We start from the raw sequence: 23,052 nt of genomic DNA on the forward strand, positions 1-23,052 counted from the left end.
GAAATGAATTAAAAAATTGTTAAAAAACTCTAGGTTTCTTTAATGGCGAGAGGGTAAATTTTTATGTGGAAAAATATTCAATGTGATTTTTTGGAGTCGGTAAGTTAATAAAGACACAAATAATTGTGTATGAAATCGTAAAGTAATGTTTTTGAATTAACGTAATTTTAAAAGAAAGAAAACTAAAATTAGGACAAATTATATTTAGTCGAATTAGTTCACTATTATTAAAAAAAATTTACATAATTTATGAATCGTATAATTCTGCTATACAATGCTAAAATAAGCACTGATAAACTGTTTAAAAAAAAAAGAAGAGTTACGTAACGTTAAATAACAAGACAAGATCCGCACATTATTAGTTTTCTTATATATGCAGTGTTGCCAACATTAAGAACAGTACTATATACACCTATTATACATAATTCGTTTGTTTGTATATAACTCGGGCACAAATATGTTTGTCGCTTGGAATATTTTGCCTTTACAACAAAGGACTATTTTATTTATATAAATATATATATGTTTATTTATTTTAACTGTAAAAGTCAGATACGCATATTTACAAAAACTTTTAATTGCAGAATAGAAATTTGAGTGTATATATATATATATATTTATTTGACTTCACTAACCACTGGTCTCTTTTGAAACAATGCGTTGTTTAATTTAACAGAAGAAGCGTAAACTATAATTAAAACTTTTTCATAAAGAATGGGATGAGTTAACGTGAATCGGTTTTTAAAATTTAAAATTAAACAGAAAGAATAAAAAAAAAATTACTGCACGTAAATTTTTACCTTTCCGGAAATCTAGTTATACTATATACTATATACAGAATGATTCATGAGGAAAGGGAAATAATTGGAGTACTGATTCTACAGCTTAAAATAAGGAAAAAATATACAAATGTATGTCCGAAAACGCTTTATTATCGAGATACGGCTAGCGAAACATTTTTGTTACACCGGTGAATTGAGATCTTACTGCAATTTTTAAGGCGATATATAAAGAATAAACTATCGAATAAAACAGGTTTCACATATGTATCTATTTTTTCGTGATATCCAACGTTAAACAGAAAAATTTTGTGACAAAAAATATTTGTTTTTAGGATTGAAGTAAAATAACTTTCTTAAATAACTAATAAATGAGTAAATTTTAATATAAAAACTGGTAGAGAATTACATTTTTAGAAAATTGATGGAATTAAAGCCTATGAAAAAAAACAACCGTTATTATTAAAAACAAAAAAGAAAAAATCTGATGTGGTAAACACATTACTTCCTTGTACGCCTATAAAAGTAGATTTATACATTTTTTTTTAAATGAAAAGTAAATAAAACTTTACTTCGTTAAAAACTTCTGATATTTTTTATTGAATTATTATTCATCGTCAAACTTTTTTACAACGAGAGGTTAATAATTATTAATAAATTATTATATTTAAATTAAAAAAAAGAAGATGAAGTCTGATTCGAACCGATGTGCTTTCCCCTAAGATCCAAATATTTCATTAATTAAAATTTTATTTAGCTATAACTCTGGAACCGATGAAAATAAGCACCACTTATGATATATCGTTGACAAGCTTTCAATGAGAGCTTATTATTGCAGTTAAGAAAAATTTTAAAATCTAAATGTTTTGGATTTTGGAGTTTTTTGGACACTTTTGGTTCAGTCGATTGCATTCAAAAGGGAAGGTGCACAACTAGATGTTACAAAAGTCCTAAATCCAAAATTTCAACGTTTTACGGCTAATCGTTTTTGAGTTATGCGTGATACATACGTACGTTCAGACGTCATATTGAAACTAGTCAAAATGGATTCAGGGATGGCCAAAATGAATATTTCCGTTGAAATCTGAAAACTAAAATTTTCGCAATCACAAAACTTCCTTTTTATTCATACAAGGAAGTAAAAATATTTTTATTTTTTTTTTGTCAATAATCATTTGACTGGTTTGATGCAGCTCTAGAAGATTCCCTATCTAGTGCTAGTCGTTTCATTTCAGTATACCCTCTACATCGTACATCCCTAACAATTTGTTTTACATATTCCAAACGTGGCCTGCCTACACAATTTTTCCCTTCTACCTGTCCTTCCAATATTAAAGCGACTATTCCAGCATGCCTTAGTATGTGGCCTATAAGTCTGTCTCTTCTTTTAACTATATTTTTCCAAATGCTTCTTTCTTCATCTATTTGCCGCAATACCTCTTCATTTGTCACTTTATCCACCCATGTGATTTTTAACATTCTCGTATAGCACCGCATTTCAAAAGCTTCTAATCTTTTCTTCTCAGATACTCCGATCGTCCAAGTTTCACTTCCATATAAAGCGACACTCCAAACATACACTTTCAAAAATCTTTTCCTGACATTTAAATTAATTTTTGATGTAAACAAATTATATTTCTTACTGAAGGCTCGTTTAGCTTGTGCTATTCGGCATTTTATATCGCTCCTGCTTCGTCCATCTTTAGTAATTCTACATCCCAAATAACAAAATTCTTCTACCACCATAATCTTTTCTCCTCCTATTTTCACATTCAGCGGTCCATCTTTGTTATTTCTACTACATTCCATTACTTTTGTTTTGTTCTTGTTTATTTTCATGCGATAGATCTTGCGTAGGACTTCATCTATGCCGTTCATTGTTTCTTCTAAATCCTTTTTACTCTCGGCTAGAATTATTATATCATCAGCAAATCCTAGCATCTTTATCTTTTCACCTTGTAATGTTACTCCGAATCTAAATTGTTCTTTAACATCATTAACTGCTAGTTCCATGTAAAGATTAAAAAGTAATGGAGATAGGGAACATCCTTGTTATTAGATAGGGAACACCCTTTCTTATTACGGCTTCTTTCTTATGTTCTTCAATTGTTACTGTTGCTGTTTGGTTCCTGTACATGTTAGCAATTGTTCTTCTATCTCTAGTTAAGATTTTTGATGCATGACTAGTTAAACTAATTGTTATGTATTCTTCATATTTATGGGCCCCTGCTTTCTTTGGTAAGATTACTATAACACTTTTTGTGAAGTCTGACGGAAATTCCCCTTTTTCATTAATATTACACTCCAGTTTGTATAATTTATCAATCGCTTCCTCACCTGCACTGCGCAGTAATTCTACAGGTATTCCGTCTATTCCAGGAGCCTTTCTGCCATTTAAATCTTTTAATGCTCTCTTAAATTCAAATCTCAGTATTGTTTCTCCCATTTCATCCTCCTCAACTTCCTCTTCTTCCTCTATAACACTATTTTCTAATTCATTTCCTCCGTATAACTCTTCAATATATTCCACCCATCTATCGACTTTACCTTTCGTATTACATATTGGTGTACCATATTTGTTTAACACATTATTAGATTTTAATTTATGTACCCCAAAATTTTCCTTAACTTTCCTGTATGCTCCGTCTATTTTACCAATGTTCATTTCTCTTTCCACTTCTGAACACTTTTCTTTAATCCACACTTCTTCGCTAGTTTGCACTTCCTGTTTATAGCATTTCTTAATTGTCGGTAGTTCCTTTTACTTTCTTCATCACTAGCATTCTAATATTTTCTACGTTCATCCATCAGCTGCAATATATCGTCTGAAACCCAAGGTTTTCTACCGGTTCTCTTCATTCTGCCTAAGTTTGCTTCTGCTGATTTAAGAATTTCCTTTTTAACATTCTCCCATTCTTCTTCTACATTTTCTACCTTATCTTTTTTACTCAGACCTCTTGCGATGTCCTCCTCAAAAATCTTCTTTACCTCCTCTTCCTCAAGCTTCTCTAAATTCCACCGATTTATCTGACACCTTTTCTTCAGGTTTTTAAACCCCAATCTGATTTCTAAATCTTTGCTTAACCATGATATAATCTATCTGATACCTTGCAGTATCGCCTGGCTTTTTCCAAGTGTATATTCTTCTATTATGATTTTTAAATTGGGTGTTGGCAATTGCTAAATTATACTTCGTGCAAAGCTCTATAAGTCGGTCCCCTCTTTCATTCCTTTTGCCCAGCCCGTATTCACCCACTATATTTCCTTCCTTGCCTTTTCCAATGCTTGCATTCCAATCTCCAACTATTATTAAATTTTCATTTCCTTTTACGTGTTTAATTGCTTCATCAATCTCTTTCTTATACACATTCTACCTCATCATCATCATTGGCGCTTGTAGGCATATAGACGTTAACAATCGTTGTCGGTTTAGGCTTTGATTTTATCCTTATTACAATGACTCTATCGCTATGCGTCTTGAAATACTCCACTCTCCTCCCTATCTTCTTGTTCATCACGAAACCTACTCCTGCTTGCCCATTATTTGACGCTGAGTTAATTACTCTAAAGTCATCCTAAAGTAAAAATATTATGTATAAAAAAAAAAATTAAATCAGCTGTTACAATACAATGAATTTATACTTTTGAAAAATTAAAGTACTTTTAATTTACTTTTAAAACAAAGCTTACAGTGGTTTGTTACGTATTAATTTAAATAAATGTTCGAAAATTCCATCATTGACATCGATGCGCATTTCCACTCGTTCCCTGACATTTTTTGTCGGAACCTAATGATTTATCTTTGCGTACTTTGATGAGAGCGGCAGCATTGAGAATACGAGCGATCAGTTCATCACGTATGTCTAAATTTGGTTGTATACCTCATATTTCATCCATCCCCGTAAACGGTAATCTAAGGGAAAGGTCTGGTGTTGTAGTTGGCCAATTTACTGGCCCTCTACGTCCAGTCCATTTACTAGTAAATTTGATTACAGTTTACACATTTATTAGTCTTATATCAATGTTATTACATTCCTTTTACGTTGGATATCTTGAAAACCGAAGTTAGAGTTCTAGTATCTACTTTGTTCGATTTCTTAGATCAAAAAACATAAGAAACCATCAATTTACTCCTTAAACTACGTCCTAAAAATTCCAGTATGACATTTCATTTCATCGGTGGAACTGAAATCCGGGTGAATTTCGCTAACTATCTCTCTTTATCGGTTTAGCTGCCGGCAACACCGTAAGGTGAGTTGCCGGCAGATCCTCACTCACAGAATGAGTGAGGATGATATATATGAATGTAAATGAAATGTAGTTTTCTACAGTCTTAGGTCAACCGTTCCGGAGACGTGTGTGGTTAATTGAAACTCAATCATCAAAGAACTCTGGTATCCACGATCTAGTATTCAAACGCGTAAAAATGTAACTGCCTTGTTCGAATAACTAACCGCTTCGGTGTAATATCTGAGTTACTTGTAATTACCATATATATATTAACTTGGCCGTTTCGTATTTTGTAATAAATAAAAGATATTATCTAGTCGATAATTACATATTAAATTTCAGTATGTTATAATGATAATTACGTGTTGTAACGATTTAGTTTCAGTTACATTAAATGAAGATTACATTGGTGATGAAAGTACATGACAGAGTTAGATTTAAAATTAAATTGAACACTGCATTAATGATAATGAATCAGTAATATAAAATATCAGCTGATAAAATAAGCCAGCTGTATATGAACAAATTTGTGTATTTTTATAAATGAATAAGAAGAACGAGACAGATTATTTATTTTATCTATATAAATAAAAATGTAAATGTTTGTTCAAAACCTTAACTCTCCAAAAGTTCTTCAGCGATTGCTTTAAAATTGTGACCCAGCGTTGCATTCGAATACGCGCGAGTTTTTATATATCTAAGATGTCACACCTGTGACAGGTAAAAACAGCGCTATCTGTTGGACGTAAAAGCAACACAATCTGTACTAAATATTTTACGATTCAATTTCAGTTTTTCCGATATATGTGTCTGCTATAGACTAAAAAACTACTGGACCGATTTACCCGTGGGGAGAAAGGGAGAAAAGGAAAAGAGAAATAGGAAAAAAATCGGAAAAGGTAAAAAGGGAAGAAGGAAAAAATGGAAAAAAGGAGAAAACGGGAAAAAAGAAAAGAACAGGAAAAGGAAATGGAAACAGGAAAGGAGAAAAAAGGGGGAAAGGGAAATAAGGGAAAGACAAATGGGGGAAGGAAAGAAAAGGGGAAATGTTAGAAAGGAAAGAGGAAGGCAATTTGGTAAAAATGAAAATGGGGAAAAAGAGGAAAAGGAAAAAGTTAAACTTTGTGAAATTCCGTAATGTTCATATTGTTAATGTTTTATCAAACTTTCAATTGTGTTCCTTTAATCTATACGAATGAATATATATATATATATATATATATATATATATATATATATATATATATATATACTAAAATCTAGTAATAGCGAAGCATTGCTAGTTAATTAATAAGAAGAAAATGAGAATGAGTCTTAGCATAACTGCCTGTCAAAAAAAAAAGATGATTTTATTATAATAATGAAAGTGCACCTATTAGATGCAATAACAGGAAAAATAATAATATTAATCATTGATTTGTAATCACAAGTCAAATAAATGATCGTGTAATTAACAGTATAATAAATTTAATTTAACAATTATAAATGAAAGAATCATACAAATTATGTAACTTTTTTCTTTTTCCTGTTTAGTCTCCAGGAATTACCGGTATTACTTGAAAGGATGAATGATATGTATGAGTGTAAATAAAGTATAGTCTTGTACAGTCACAGTTCGACCTTTCCTGAGATGTGTGGTTAATTGAAACCCAACCACCAAAGAACACCGGTATCCACGATCTAGTATTCAAATCCGTGTAAAAATAACTGGCTTTACTAGGACTTGAACGCTGGAACTGTCGGCTTCCAAATCAGCTGAATTGGGACGACGCTTTCACCACTAGACCGACCCGGTAGGTTGAAATCATTTAACCTTAAATGTTATATCTTAACATATGTTCAATTATGCATATTTGTAATGAATCTTAACACTGTATTTGTTAGTATTTGAACCTTGAACTCTCGATTTCGAAATTAGCTGGTTTGCGATGACGAGTTTACCACTAGATCAACCCGGTGGGTTAATTTCGCTAGCTCTAACTCGATAACAAAACCTTTTCGGACATATACTTATACGAACATTCTTCCTACTTTATGCTCAAGAATCGGTTTTATATTATTTCCCTTTCCTGCTGAATCACTCTGGATATGTGTGTTGGCCTATTTTTAGCTTGATATCTACAGACTGAGCAGACCGATTTGGATTAAATTTTGTATGATAATTTCTTTATATGAGGCATTGATGTTGGTTAATCGTCGGACATAGTAGCTCAATGCAGAACGTAGATGCAAATCTAATGGCTCCTGTTTCTCAAAATTTTACTTGAATTGTATGTAAATTTTCCCGTATAATTTAATTCCCTTTATATAGCTAAGATACAGTCAAACGGTATTTGATTTTCTTCAAAGCTCTATTAAGGGAGGGGGCCAGAATCACCTCCTTATTTTTGTCGTTTTTAAATTTAAAATTACATTTTTGTACTAAATAGAGGATTCCATTACATTAATATATTTACTTTGGTTTTATAATCAAGTAATTTCATTTAGTGTTAAAACATTTTTATTTCGCAAATTCATCCCTATATATTTTTTTATTTTTGCTCTTTCACTTTCTTGTACGAACTAAAAGAAATATTGTGATAGCGAAAAATGTCGGTTTTCAGATTTCAACGAAATATCCACTTCCGATTCCTGACGATTCCTGAATCCATTATGACTAATTTCAGCGTGACGTCTGCAAGTATTTACACACGTAATTGCTCTTAATGCTCGTACATATCTCTCTTAGTATGTATATGTGTATCTCCCACAACTAAAAAACGATCAGCCGTAGGATGATAAAATTTTGGATTTAGTACTGTTGTGACATCTAGTTGAGTATCTCCCGATTTAATTGCAATCGATTGAAACAAAAGGTTCAAAAAAGCCCAAAATTAAAAAAAAATGTGGATTTTCGACAATTTTTAACTGCAGCAATAAGCCCTGAATTAGAACTTTTCAATGATGTGTCATAAGTGATAATTATTTTCATCGGTTCCTGAATTATAGTCAAATGATATTTTAATTAATGAAATATTTGGTTCTTACAAGGGGAAGGCACATCGGTTCGAATCAGACTTTGTCTTCTTTCTTTTTTATAACTTTTTTAATTTAATTTAAATATATTGATTTATTGAAAAATGATTAACCTTTGATTGTGAAAAAACATTTACGATAAATAATAATTCAATAATAAAAAAAAAATATATAAGTTAATAATAAGTAAATAAAATTTTATGTAGTTTTCATTTTTTAAAAAATGTGTGAGTGTAATTTAATAGGAGTACAAAGAAGTCATGCGGTGTTCACATCAGTTTATATATATATATATATATATATATATATATATATGGTAAAACATGTCCTGATATAATCATAATCAACGCCCAGCAAAAAACTGGTTATGACAAAGTGATGAAATTTGTATACATGTTCTTCTTACGGTGTAAACGCATACTAACAAAGGAGTTTTTGAGATTCCGAGTTTGAAGGGTTAAACGTAACAATGGAATTTTCTATTTTGAATTTCTCGGTAACAATAGAAGATCATACCTTCATTTTTGGTATGCGAATGATCATGCGAAGATCTATAAATAAAAAAATTTTAGATTTTTCGAAATTCGACTTTCAAAGGGATCAAGAAAGATAAAATAGTTTGAACAATGACTGCAAAGTTTTCTCCATTTCTGATTGTATATTAAACAGGATATTCACTCGATTTGAAGTGCAAATACTCATCAGATAAATATCCAAAACCGTCCTCCATTTTTTTTAATAGGTACAACGGTGAACGGCGCACGCCGCGCCGTTCACCGTCCGCGATTGAGACGGCCGCGATTGAGACGCCCTCAATCAACACAGCCACTGTTACTGTATGTGCGACGCGACTGAGTGCACCTGCTTCCGGTTACTTTACTGAAAAGTATAAAATAAGATTAATTAAAAAAAAAAAAGAAAAGAAATGAAGTACGGTCACCTCTTAATGGTATTTATCGGGTAACCATAAGAACCGGGGGAAATACATTTTTACCAGTCCTTCGTGGTAACCGGTTATAACCACACTATTTTACAGATGGAGCCCATCTATTTTGAAACCCGCATTCTTCAGATCATTCACGGTTTCAGATCCTGTACTGATCAAACAGTTGGTCTGAAGAAATTACAATACGCTAATAATTTTTATAAATTGAACAGGCTTTGATTTTTATTTATCGTTATTATTCTCAAAAGCCCGAGTTAAATGAACACGACGGGATCCGGGGGGCAGAGCCCTGACAGTATAAATATTCCCCGATTGCGACAGGAAACGCAAGTAACAGCAGCGTGGACGAAGCTGCAACGGTGATGATGGTGTATATATATTCCCATAGATGTTAACAATGGATCTACGTTAATAATTGCATTGTAGTGATAATATAATGTACAATTCTCTAATCGAACTACTGCTAATAAGAAGCGGTATCCTAACTATACCTATTAGGGTATACAATAAGGATGGGACAGGTTTATCTGGTATCCCAAATTCCAGATATAAGCTACGTAAATCCTCGTGGGAATGAAGTCGTTGTCTATCATATCTCTACATTGACGACGTATTGTATTATTAAAGGGATATTATTTAATTCTTGGCGTTGATACTAAGTAACTAACGGCAATGAGAAATATATATATATATTCCATACAGTTTAATGAGACATTGTGTTGTTGAATGAAAGGTAATTACGTATATCCAAACAGTCAAGTGGCGGTATTATTATACATCTGCTATTGATTTTGAAGCTAAATAACTTGTTTCATTATAATTGCAAACAACTGAAGATATTTTATTATAGAATCGTTATTTAATAAAATATATCTTAAAAAATTGTCACGAAATTTTTAATAATATATTTAATTCTCTCCCATTCATATTTTTATTAACCGGTTTAAAAACGTTTAATACTCTCTTGTAAAATATTTATTCATATATGTGTTTATATATAATATATATTTTTTTTTTTAATATCGTCACCACGCCAGTTTATGTGGAGAACCCACTTGGAAAATCGTTTAGGTCAGTTTCACTTACATCATCATACTGTCTTGAGTTAACGAGTAGGTATAAATTTTAGGTAGAAAATATCCCGTTTGTGATCCGAGACGTTTTTTGTCTTCAGTGATTTGACTGGTTTTATACAGCTCTTCAAGATTTCCTATCTAATGCTAGTAGATTCATTTCGGTGCTTTGAAAAGCGTAAAAAAAAAAAATACATAAATGAAACTGAAAAATTACGTACAAACACTGGAAGAGGATTCATTTTCCTTTCCTCTCTGGTAAGAATTAACATCTCACAAATTATTCCGAAATTTTTATTTTAATGAGAAAAATGCCAAAAACACGGTTTTTTATAACATAAATTGTTTTTTTAACGGGTTTATTGTTTGTTGATAATACTTGACTTAATATAGGCTAATTTTTCAGTGATTCTTTATTCGACCGCAAATAAATTTTATTTCCTCATATAAAACCATCTCAAAAGAAAAATATTACTAAAAGGTTAATACATAATAACTTAGTTTTTATAATGCTCTTTAATTTTATAAAATCTTTTTTTGTTCTCTATCTCTTTCACTCACTCTTTCTTTTCTCTCTCTCTCACTCTCTCTCTCTCTCTCTCTCTCTCTCTATATATATATATATATATATGGTATGATATCAAAATTAGAAATACGTAATACCTATATCCTTTAAAAAAAATAATAAATGAAAATATTATACATACACCTTTATCTTTGGTACATATTCATGAATATTCTGAAGTATAAAATATAATGATTTACATAAAACATAAAGGAAAAGAAATGAAATTCATTTTCAATGAACAGATTTAATTATAATATATAATCATTTACACATACACACAAACGCGCGCGCGCGCAGATACAGAGAGAGAGAGAGAGAGAGAGAGAGAGATGCGCTTAAATACGAAAAAAACAGCTTTTTTATCGTGTTACTTTTTTCCAAGTTATAAATTTAGAAAAAACTTTAAAAAAATAATAAATATGGATTCATAAACTAGTCCTTAAAACTAATACTCATATTTTTAAAAATTGAATTTTTCAAGTAATACCAAAATAAAATAATTTATCAAAATATTGAATGACTTTCCCCGGTTACAACGGTCAAGTAAATCGTGATTACCAAAATTTCAGATTTAAGCATCAAAATTCCAAAATTTAGAATAAAAACTTGATTTTAAGGATTTCTTTACTCTATGGGGAAAATTTATTTTTAAAAAATGATCCCTAACAAAAACAAATATTAATTTAAAAGAGAATTGTGTATAAATATTAAAAAAAAAAAAAATGTTTAACTTTTATAAAAGTAATGAAAAAAGTTGCTTGTAGTTTCGGGTTCGAAATTTAATACAGGTACCAATGCTGTTTAATTTTAATTGTCCGATAAGTAATGAAGACAAATATGTTTTTTAATAATAAAAATTAAGTACTAAGAGAGAAAAAACAAACAAAAACAGAATATATAGTTTTTAGAGGTGGGGTATAAATTTTCTAAAAATGTTCATACATAGCTTAAGTTAAAAAATTTGCTTAACTAAAGTTTTCTCTAAACCTACATCCCCCTTCGGTAAAGGATAAAATAAGAAAATAAAATTTCACAAAACCTTTTCTGCATTTAAGGTCCGGGGTGTACTCGTATAATTAAAAAAAAAATTGACTTCTCTATATACGAAGTATAAACTTTCAAAACATGTTTAAATGAACGGGAGTGAAAGAATAAAAATATTATATTCCAATTTTAAGAGATTGAAGTTTTCATTTTTTGAATTATTTAAATTTGCATCGTAGATAAGAAATTTGATTTAATAAAGTTTTTTCCAAAATGATTCTGAAGAAAATTGATACTGATTTTTTCGCATCTCATTACCGATTTTCGAAAAAAAAATTTAACATGATCAGTGTCTCGTATTTAGAAATATTTAAGCCAAATTTGAAGAAAATCGGTTCGGTTAATCGTGAGATTTAAGACCAAAAGCAGTGCGACAGCTATACGATCGCACGCTCTAGATGAACTAGTCGGACCCTAAAACGAAAGGAATTGCAAAAAACCCGACACTACACTTTTGACATGGTCACCAGACTTTTCCTTAATAAAATGTAAAAATACATAAAATGTATACTATATATATATATATATATATATATATATATAAAAAAAAAAAAAAAAAAATTATATATATATAAAGCAAAAATAGAGAAAAAATTCTTATACTGCCTCATTTTCGATTAATAAGTTTGCGAGACATTTTCCTCGTAATTTTTGCTTCAAAGGTTTGATGCAGTCGCACGTAAATTCTTTGAATTTAAGTATTTTTTTTTTGTCTTCAGTCATTTGACTGGTTTGATGCAGCTCTCCAAGATTCCCTATCTAGTGCTAGTCGATTCATTTCGGTACCCCCTACATCCGACATCCCTAACAATTTGTTTTACATGTTCCAAACGTTGCCTGCCTACACAATTTTTTCCTTTTACCTGTCCCTCCAATAGTAAAGCGACTATTCCAGGATGCCTTAATATGTGGCCTATAAGTCTGTCTTTTCTTTTAGCTATATTTTTCCAAACGCTTCTTTCTTCATCTATTTGCCGCAACACTTCTTCATTTGTCACTTTATCCGGCCATCTGGTTTTTAACATTCTCCTATAGCACCGCATTTCAAAAGCTTCTAATCTTTTCTTCTCAGGTACTCCGATCGTCCAAGTTTCACTTCCATATAAAGCGACACTTCAAACATATACTTTCAAAAATCTTTTCCTGACGTTTAAATTAATTTTCGATGTAAACAAATTATATTTTTGATTGAAGGCTCGTTTCACCTGTGCTATTTGGTATTTTATGTCACTCCTGCTTCATCCATCTTTAGTAATTCTAAATCCCAAATAACAAAATTCTTCTACCTCCGTAATCTTTTCTTCTCCTATTTTCACATTCAGTGGTCCATCTTTGTTATTTCTACTACATTCCATTACTTTTGTTTTGTTCTTATTTATTTTCACGCGATAGTTCTTGCGTAGGACTTCATCTATGCCGTTGATGTTTCTTCTAAATCCTTTTTACTCTCGGTTAGAATTACTATATCATCACCAAATCGTAGCATCTTTATCTTTTCACCTTGCACTGTTACTCCGAATCTAAATTGTTCTTTAACATCATTAACTGCTAGTTCTATGTAAAGATTAAAAAGTAACGGCGATAGGGAACATCCTTGTTAGATTCCCTTTCATATTACGGCTTCTTTCTTCTTTTCTTCAATTATTACTGTTGCTGTTTGGTTCCTGTAAATGTTAGCAATTAATCTTCTATCTGTATTTGAACCCTATTTTTTTTAAATGCTGAAAATTTTATTCCAGTCTACGTTATCGAATGCCTTTTCTACGTCTATAAATGCCAAGTATGTTGGGCTGTTTTTCTTTAATCTTCCTTCTGCTATTAATTTGAGGCCAAAATTGCTTCCTTTGTCCCTATACTTTACCTGAAACCAAATTGGTCTTCTCCTAACACTTCTCCACTCTCCTCTCAATTCTTCCTATAGAATTTCAGTTAAGAATTTTGATGCATGACTAGTTAAACTAATTGTTGTGTATGCTTCACATTTCTCTGTAATTTAAGTTAAGGGGTAAAAATTACGGTTTTATAAGGTATTTAACCTTGAAAAATTGAATAAAACATCCCAAGATTATAAATATAGTATTTTTTTTCAGAAAATTATCGTAAAATTAAAAATAAACTTGTGACGTAAAATACAATTTTTTTAGGTTCGACGTACAGTAACTTCGTTGAATTGCCGATAAACAGATAAGGTTTGTAACGAAACGCTTAATATTTACAAAATCTATTTAAGTAACCTCGACTAAAATTGAATAAATGTTTTTAGGTAATTTCATTTTTATTTATTTAAATAAAACGTGGCAGAAAAATAATTAAATAATTTTGTTTTTGCTTGATGATATCGCCAGATAAGTTTTTCCTGTTTAGCTTCCGGGAATCAGCGTCAGGTATTACTTCAGAGGATGACTGAGGATGACACGTATGAGTGTAAATGAATTGTAGTCTTGTACAATCTCAGGTCGACCGTTCCTGAGATGTGGTTAATTGAAACCCAACCACCAAAGAGCATCGGTATTTACGATCTAGTATTCAAATCCGTACAACAGTAACTGCCTTTACTACGATTTGAAAGTTGGAACTTTCGACTTCGAAATCAGCTGATTTGCGAAGACAAATCATTATTAGATCAATCAGGTAGGTTAAGCTTGAAACTTATGCGTGCGATATGGAAAAGGAATTTTTTAGCATAAGAACTTGACCAGGATTAGAATTTGGGACCTCCGGTTGAAAAGTCGAGACGCTACCTCTCTTCCACTAGATCGGAACAAGAGTCAGTTCAATATTGGAACATAATTAGAAATAAATCAATTAATAATAATTACTTACTGATACAATAGTTGTTCAAAATGATCTCTTTCACAGTTTACTCAATATTCAACTGTATTTAAAATTTCTTTGGTTGGCTCATAACGAGTTTTTTTCTATATAATTTCTACCGACGTGAAAATTATTGTTCCCAATTCTTTTTTCTTATATATATATATATATATATATATATATACATTTTATACAAATAATGTCATACCGAAAAAAATTTGTATGACATAAGTATATAGAGTGTCCCTCGAAGGGGTTTACCTATTTGACTTATCACTCGCCCGTTCCTCAGCGATTCTATTGAAACTTTTTTAATGAAGGTTCTAAAAATGTTCTTTGAAAATTTCAACCTTCTAGGAAGTATAAAAACAAAATAGCAGTTTTTAAATAAAAACTCCTATTCCAAATAAACCAGATTTTTACTTCTTGTACGAAGTAAAGGAAGTATTGTGACCGCGAAACACTTCGATTTTCAGATTTCAATGGAAATATTCATTTTGACTGGTTTCGGCGTGACGTCTGTACGTACGTATCTCGCAAAACTCAAAAAAAATTAACCGTAGGATGTTGAAATTTTGGATTTAGAACTGTTGTAACATTTAGTTTGAAATCTTTTGATCTCCCTTTTGATTGAAATCGACTGAACCAAGTATCCAAAAAAGCCCAAAATCCAATTTTTTTATTTATTTTGGATTTTTCTTAAGTGCCGTAATAAACCATCATTGGGAAAGTTTTAAGGATAAAAGCTCAATGGTACTTATTTTCATTCGTTCCTGAGTTATAGCCAAATAAGATTTTAATTAATGAAATATTGTATCATACAAGGGAATGGGAAGGCACATCCCTTCGAATCAGACTTCATCTCCTCTTTTTCTTAAATTTTTTTTTTAAGTTAAATATATTGTTTTATTAATACTTATTAACTACTGATTGTAAAAAAAAAAATAGGATAAATAATAGTTCAATAACAATAATAGAAACAATATGAAACAATATAAGAAGTTATTAATGAAATAAAATTTTATGTAGTTTTCATTAAAAAAAAAAAATAATGTGTGTATGCAATTTAATAGGCGTACAAGGTTCATGTGGATCCATATCACATTTTTTATTCATTATAAAATAACTTGTAAAAATCATATAGCCAAATGACGTATTATTAAACAGCTGTTCAAATTGAATAAAACAAGTTAATAATTAGTCATAACCATAACTAATAATTTGACGTTTATAATTATTCTACTTCTGATTATCATTGTTTTAAATCATTTTTTTTATGAATGATTTTTATGAAATGTAGTTTATCTGAAATTGATGTTTTTATTTGAAAGCTGTCATTTTGTTTTTATAAATACTAAAGGGTCGAAATTTTTAAAGAACATTTTCAGAACCTTCCTTAATAGATTGTAAGGTTTCAATAGAATCGTTTAGGGAATGGGCGAGTGATACAAAATCAAAAGCGTATAACCTCTTTGTGGGACTACTATATATGTAACGGTGATCGTAAAGTCGCGTAACCCAAATGAGAACAGATTGTTATTTTAGAAAGCGTTTTTATTAATTTACAAAATAAAATTTTGAAAAGTATTAATTAGAAGTTTATAATAAGTGCTGGAAATGTCCATCATGATTTTCAACGCGCTTTCTTACATTGTATGCGACCTTTTTCAGTGTAGCAGTAGTGATATTTGATATAAAGTCCTCAATATTTTGTTTAAGTGTATGCGGGTTGTTTGCGTACACCTTATCTTACAAAAAACACCACAAATAGAAATCGGGTGGACCCAGGTTTGGAGAATGAGGAGGCCGTAGACCACCAGAAATATTTCGGTCATCGAAGAAATTGCATACTACTGTTCGTCGTGTTTTAGGTGTTCCGTGTTGTAGCCAGCGATCACGTTCATTAGCATGTAGCAAAGGTATAAACTGCACGATCATTTCTTAATACCGTTCAGCTGGGATGGTCTCCGAAAAAAAGTAGCACCGATAATTCTTTCACGAGATACACCACACTGCAATTTTTTGCGAATGTAATAGCTGTTCGTTGAACGTATGTGGGTTCTTTGAAGGCCATATTCTGTAATTTTGACTGTTAATATATTCGGTAAGATGAAACCAAACTTCATCGCTGAAAAAAACCTTGTCTAGAACAGATATGTCATTTCGAATGAAACTTTTAAACCGTCGATAATACTGCATTCGTTTCTACTTGTCTGATTTTTCAAGTCGATGACTTACGTTAATCCGATACGGATGAAATTTTAGAACTTTAGTAGCTTATGAACACTTTCGTAAGATAATTTAATCTGATCAGAAATTTTTCGAAGATTCTTTTTTGGAGAACGAAGAATTGTTACATTTATCGTCTGCAGACTGTCGTCAGATAAAACATTTGGCCGGCCGGGACGCTTTCGGTCATGCTCACTACCTGTATCCCGAAAACGATTAAGTTAAAGACATATACAGGATTTTTTTGGCACATTAGCATCATGTAAATTTAAACCGATATTTGTTTCGGTTCCGACTGGCAGCTGATGAGCTGTGCGTCTGCGGGGAGGTTCAGTCGAACGAACACATGACGTTCGAGTCCCCAGCTCTTGGGAGTGCCAGAACTCAGGCCACCCTGGAACTTAGTGGTCAAGGGGAAAATCGGCCACCCACAAGCGGTAAATCGATGTGGTGAGAGCCGCACTGTCGGTTGCTTCACAACCGACATCAGTCGTTTACCTAATGGAAAAGACTTCCAGGAACCTAACCGAAAGATATGGCTGGCTACCAGCCAGGTTAACGCTCCCAGCGCTTTAATGGTGGACAGGCACTTGTTGCTTTCAGCGGCCTAGGCGTGGCAGCGAATTTCCGTCTGACGAGATAAATCTAATTGCTGATAGTCATATATCCTTTAGTAGTTGTCGAGGTGCGCCTACCCATTTAGTGATATATGACAAGTGGGCGGTGGGACACGCAAGCGAGTGGTGTATGATACCACGCTTTTAGGTTAGCTCTAGGAGCTAGTTAGGACACTGGTCGCTAAACTGTTTCGAGGCTCAGTAGCCGTTTTTGGCATAGACATTCAGTCTTATACTTTAGGCCGACTGAATGGGGTGGTGGCGGGAGAAATGCCAAGGAAACCAATATATATATATATATATATATATATATATATATAGCCAGGATTCCCTCTGGATTCTCGATGTATTCGTTTTCCTCTAGTTGTAAAAATGATATTGATAAAATTGTATAAATTAAAGTCCACTTACTAATAATTTTCAGAATATATTTCCAAGTACTTTCGTTTCCGTTATTCCATCATCAGGGATTTCTTCTAAGATTTTAATTCAAAATTTTTACGTTCATAATAGTCGGCCGTCAAGAATTGAAAAAACATAATTTATACATAAATACGACCGTAACGTCATGTCCGTAAGATGTTTACAACTATTATGAAATATTGGGAAATAACAGTTAAAGCCAGAAAAATCTCTTTCCTCCAACTTTCTGTCTTTCTTCACATAGAAGCTCTTTTACACTCTGATAAGCTTCCTGAAAACGAACATAACGAGTCCTTTCCATCTATCCTAGACTACCGTATATCTTGGAAAGGGGTCAAGGCGAGAGCTGAAAATCGGAAATGTTATAAAACGCATAGTCTATTATTTTTACGTTGAAAACGGCAGTAGGTTGTCGTCCTAGTAGGAAAGTTCACAACTACACCGCCAAGGTGGCTAGGGCTTCGATCTATGGCTTCAAACTTTCGATATGATAACGCGAATATATCTTGAAAAATTTGAAAGCAATCGGTTGTTTGGTTCTCACGTGATGCTGTTTCAAACTGATATAACCTCTACAAACTTTCGCATTTATATTACATACACAGACAATAAGTTGTCCATTAGCGTTAGATCAGATAACCTAGGCAGACAAATAATTGAAACTTGTAATTTGAAATATTTAAAAAAAATTTGAAATTTTTACGGTGTAATTTTTGAAAACTAACCTATAATTCTTTTTTTTGTTAAGTTGAAAAATTTGTTTTCTTTAATACCTAATTAAAGTCTGCTATGTTTGATTTATTTTGTTTTAAATAAACTTCGTAAATCGTACGTTTGTATTTAATTTCTATGGACTTTATTCATACCATTTAACTCACAATCACATTGTGCATTTTAGCATTTTACATGTTTATTACCAATTTAAGAAAGTCATTTTATTTAAAACATAAGTAGTGCGTTTTTCGACTTCAAGCTTTAGTATTTTACTCAAGATTTTTAAAAAGAATTATTAAAAATTCAGTTTTGGGACATGATTTAAAATTTTCAGATCAGGTTTCATATACAACCGTTAAATTTACACCTTAATTTGAGTTAAAAAGTATTACAATGTTACTTAAATTACACTCTGGAACAAATATTTTTTATCGTCTCAGAAAGTGAAAAATATGCGATTCAGATAGTACATATCAAGAATTGTTAGGATGTTTTAAACAAACTCTAGGCATTTTGTAACTAACAAGTAATTAAAATAAATAACGTTATAATTATGTTATGCACAATAATTCAGACACACAAAGCACTCACAATGACGTGTTTACCGATTCATTTATGTCTCACAACCGGCATCGTTTGATGAATGTATGCTACTCTAGATCACGTTTGTACATGTCTATACACACGTTTGAACCTGCAAAACAGTAGCAACGCTATCCTTTGAGTTAGCTCATTTGATTCCATCATATTTACAGTGCTCTAGGAGCTCTTACTTGACAATAAACAAATGGACGAAAAACATTTTGAAATATTAAACTGACAAAAAACTATGGGTTCTAAAGAAATTCCGAATACATATTTGAAAACAATATAAAAAACTACATTAAGTAAACCGATCGGTACTCGTGAGACAAAACTCATGTTGACCGGTGTTACAGAAGACGTAGAATTCAGAGCGAAATTTTTCGCTAGCTGACACTCGCTAAGATGTGTTTCCAAACTATGTTTATATTCACAAACAGAAAATGTCCTGAAAGATTGTTATATTCTTCATGAATCACTCTGTATATGTAACCTTCATATAAATTTGTAATCTCCAATTCCGAATAAATTATCGGTAGAAAAAATCTTTTAACGGCTCCTTTCCAATTCAGACCAATTTCCCTGACAAATTCGATTCATATAAAAGACATCTACTAGATAATCTTATCGAGTAATAGTCCAACGTAACAACATAATCTATTCACCGTTGCTGAGCAGTTCGTACGTTAAATCCATTCTATTACTGTTCATCTATTAACTTATTTTACAGTAATGTGTGTGTGTGTGTGTGTGTGTGTGTGTGTGCGTGTGTGCGCGCGCACGCGCGTGAGTGTGGGTGGGTGTTTTTGTGTATTTCTTTATACTGGTAAAATGAATGCAAATCATGTAGTAGTGCTTTTATATATACAAAATTAATTGGTTTTTAATTTTAAAAGTTGTTGGAATTTTTTTTAATGATAAAATAAAACTTTTTAAATTAATTTATGGTAAAAAAAAAACAAAAAAAAACACTTGAATTAGTGGAAAATTAATTATAAAATTATTTTATAGTAACCTACAAAGAGTGTTTCACAAAGATACTGAAAGAATTTCAAGACATCTATAAGTGAAAATAAAGAAAAAAAATTCAACTAACTACTTTCGTTTTGTATTATATTTTACAGTCTCAGGTCGACCGTCCTGAGATGTGTGGTTAATTGAAACTCAGCCACCAAAGAACACCGGTATCCACGATCTAGTATTTAAATCCGAATAAAAGTAACTGCCTTTACTAGGATTTGAACCTTACAACTCTCGACTTCGAAATCACGTGATTTGCGATGACAAGTTAACCATTAGAGCACCCGGTGGGCTAGGCCCTTTTATATTTGGGTTTGCGTTACGAACCCATCGGGTTCGTAACCCGATGAACCCAAGTAAAAGTTACGTTTATTCGGATTTAAACACTAGATCGTGGATATAGGTGTTCTTTGGTGGTCGGATTTCAATTAACCACACGTCTTAGGAGTGGTCGGCTGAATTTATTCAAGACTGTATGTTTACCGGTACAGTTATATTACACTCTTAAATGGCTAATGACATTAATTGTTGATGCATTCTTTATTTCACTGTCGACTGAACAAAGATATCGCGATGATCCTTCTGGACTTTTCAAGGATAAAAAAGCTTCCTTTTCCACATCCGCTAGCAAACCTATCCCCTCCTACTGAGCACTGGAGGTATCTGTGTTAAAAATTTCCCATTACAACTCGTGTTTGTGTATATTTATATACGTTTATATAAAATAATAACTAAACTCTATTCTTCGGTTAGATAAATATAAAAAAAACTTAATAAGTTAGAAAATTATCCAAATTAATAGAAAATTTTGTAATGCAGTTCATTAGGTCAGCAACCAAACAAACAAAATAACAAAACAAAAGCAGAATACCTCGACGTTTCGTCCAAGATGTAGGAGTTTTAAAGTCAAGCCAAAAAAAAACCTACCTGTTAATATGGGTTGTGTATTTTTGGTTATTTGTTGTTTTTTTTTTTTTTGTGTAGTTTAGGTTAATTAATTTAGGATTAGTATTTTTTGTTTGGGTTGTAACTTAATGTTATCATTGGAATGGTTGTGGGAGTATCTATGAAAATATTTTTATCGTGGTAAAATGTTTTACAATTTTACCGATTAATTGGTAAAACTTAAGGAGTTCTATTTCGACTTCTTACACTGACGGTTTAGAAAAAAGTAATTTTTATAAAAAATATTATAACGCTTAGATAGAATACATACGCTTAGATAGAAACCGGCTATCGAAACGGTTTTTAATTCTAAGTACGGGAAACTATAGTAATTGTTAACCATTTTTTTTTTTTAATATTATTTTTATAATAATAAATTTTGTTTTTCTTATGAAAGGAATAAAAAATTTCTTAAAATTAATAATCGTCATGTTATTAAAACATTGAATGTACGCTTACGAAATTTCGGCGTGAAACACGGTAATAATGATAAACAACCGTGGCCGGGATTCGAACCCAATATCTTCTGAATGAAAAGAAAAAATGCTCACTTTCCGTCTGGTATTGTGTTCGTATGCGTTATTTTGAGTGTTAGGTGTGTGAGTGGTGGGATGACCTGTTAGATAGTGTGTATGCGGCGGCGAGAGTTGGGGAGTCGGCGTCGATTGATGTGTGTGTGTTGCGTTGAGATTTCGGTTGATCGTTTGTCATATTATTCAGTTTTATATAATCTTAAACCGATAAATTAATTGCAGTCGACAGGAAAAATCGTGTCATTTCATTTCACATCGACCACTCCCCAAGAAGATCGGTAAAAAATAATAATAAAGAAATATCTATGTGTTGTTTCATACTAATTTTGTTTTATCTTTTTGTTGTTACAGAATCTCTCATCATTTTGAAAGTATATATACATAAATTACTTCTTAATACGGTAAGAAATTATGTACATACATTTTTATTCTATTTTAAGCTGTATTACTTAGGTGACGGTTGTTCGTTATAATTTTTTTAGATCGTTTCCGGTAATCGAATTTGGTACATTCACATTAACAGCATGCGAGTAATTATCTATCCTACCACTAAGGCGATTATTGTTATTGTAATATGAAGTTATTAATCTTTAATTTAGTGTAATGTTTATTAAAAAAATTTGTTTTTAAAATAAAGTTTAAATTTTTATTTACAAAAATAAATTACTCTTTTGGGTATGTTATGAATCGGTTTATCGGATATAGAAGTAACAAAACTGTTCGCATGTATAAAGAACTGTGCTCGTATAAATATGGCAACATTGGAGACCTCACGTCCGTTGTGTAGTAATTTTTATCCTTTATTTTTCAAATTTTATCTTTAGTAAAAATAAAGCTTCCTTTCCTCTTTAGCTTCCGGGAATCACCGTCAGGTATTACTTCGCAGGATATGTATGAGTGTAAGTGAAGTGTAGTCTTGTACAGTCTCAGGTCGACCGTATCTGAGAAGTACGGTTAATCGAAACCCGACCGCCAAAGAACACCGGTATTCAGGATCTAGTATTCAAATTCGTATAGAAGTAACAGCCTTTACTAGGACTTGAACGCTGGCCTTTAAAATCAGCTGATTTGCGAAGACGCGTTCATCACTAGAACCCGGCGGGTAGTAAATATAAAGGTATTCTCAATTTTAGTTACGCTAATCCTTCTTTTATTTTTGTATAGATGATTTTGCGTGTGAAAAATATAAATGATTATCCTAACTGAGATTTGAACCCAGAACTTTCCGGATGAAAGACTACTCCGTCACGGAAATAATAAAAAATTATTTCATTATTTTTCCCGCTAAGTTATTTAAATTTTAAACTGAATTTGTAGCCAGACCGACATAGGTGATCTCATATTTTACTTATTTATTTATCGTTGCGAAGATATATTTTCGTGAAACGTATGCAAGAAATGGAATTTTATATTCATTTAAAACAAATTATGACATTAATGTAAAAAGTAAAAAATATTTCGGGATTAAAAAAAAAAGAAAAGTCTAATTATGAATTTCACAAAGAGTTATAACCTGTGGA

General features: G+C 31.6%; 1 protein-coding gene across 3 annotated transcripts in view; it reads left to right on the top strand.

Moving 5' to 3' along the window:
- Positions 1–23,052, top strand: part of 5-HT2A (5-hydroxytryptamine receptor 2A) — an 809,891-nt gene that overhangs the window by 230,770 nt on the left and 556,069 nt on the right. For all 3 annotated transcript variants that reach the window (XM_075379873.1, XM_075379875.1, XM_075379874.1), the window contains one exon: positions 21,884–21,933. The gene's annotated coding sequence lies outside the window, so the exon portion shown is untranslated. The remainder of the gene's footprint in view (positions 1–21,883; positions 21,934–23,052) is intronic.

The sequence above is a fragment of the Lycorma delicatula genome, chromosome 12 (genome assembly GCF_047948215.1).
Source record: "Lycorma delicatula isolate Av1 chromosome 12, ASM4794821v1, whole genome shotgun sequence".
NCBI lineage: Eukaryota > Metazoa > Arthropoda > Insecta > Hemiptera > Fulgoridae > Lycorma > Lycorma delicatula.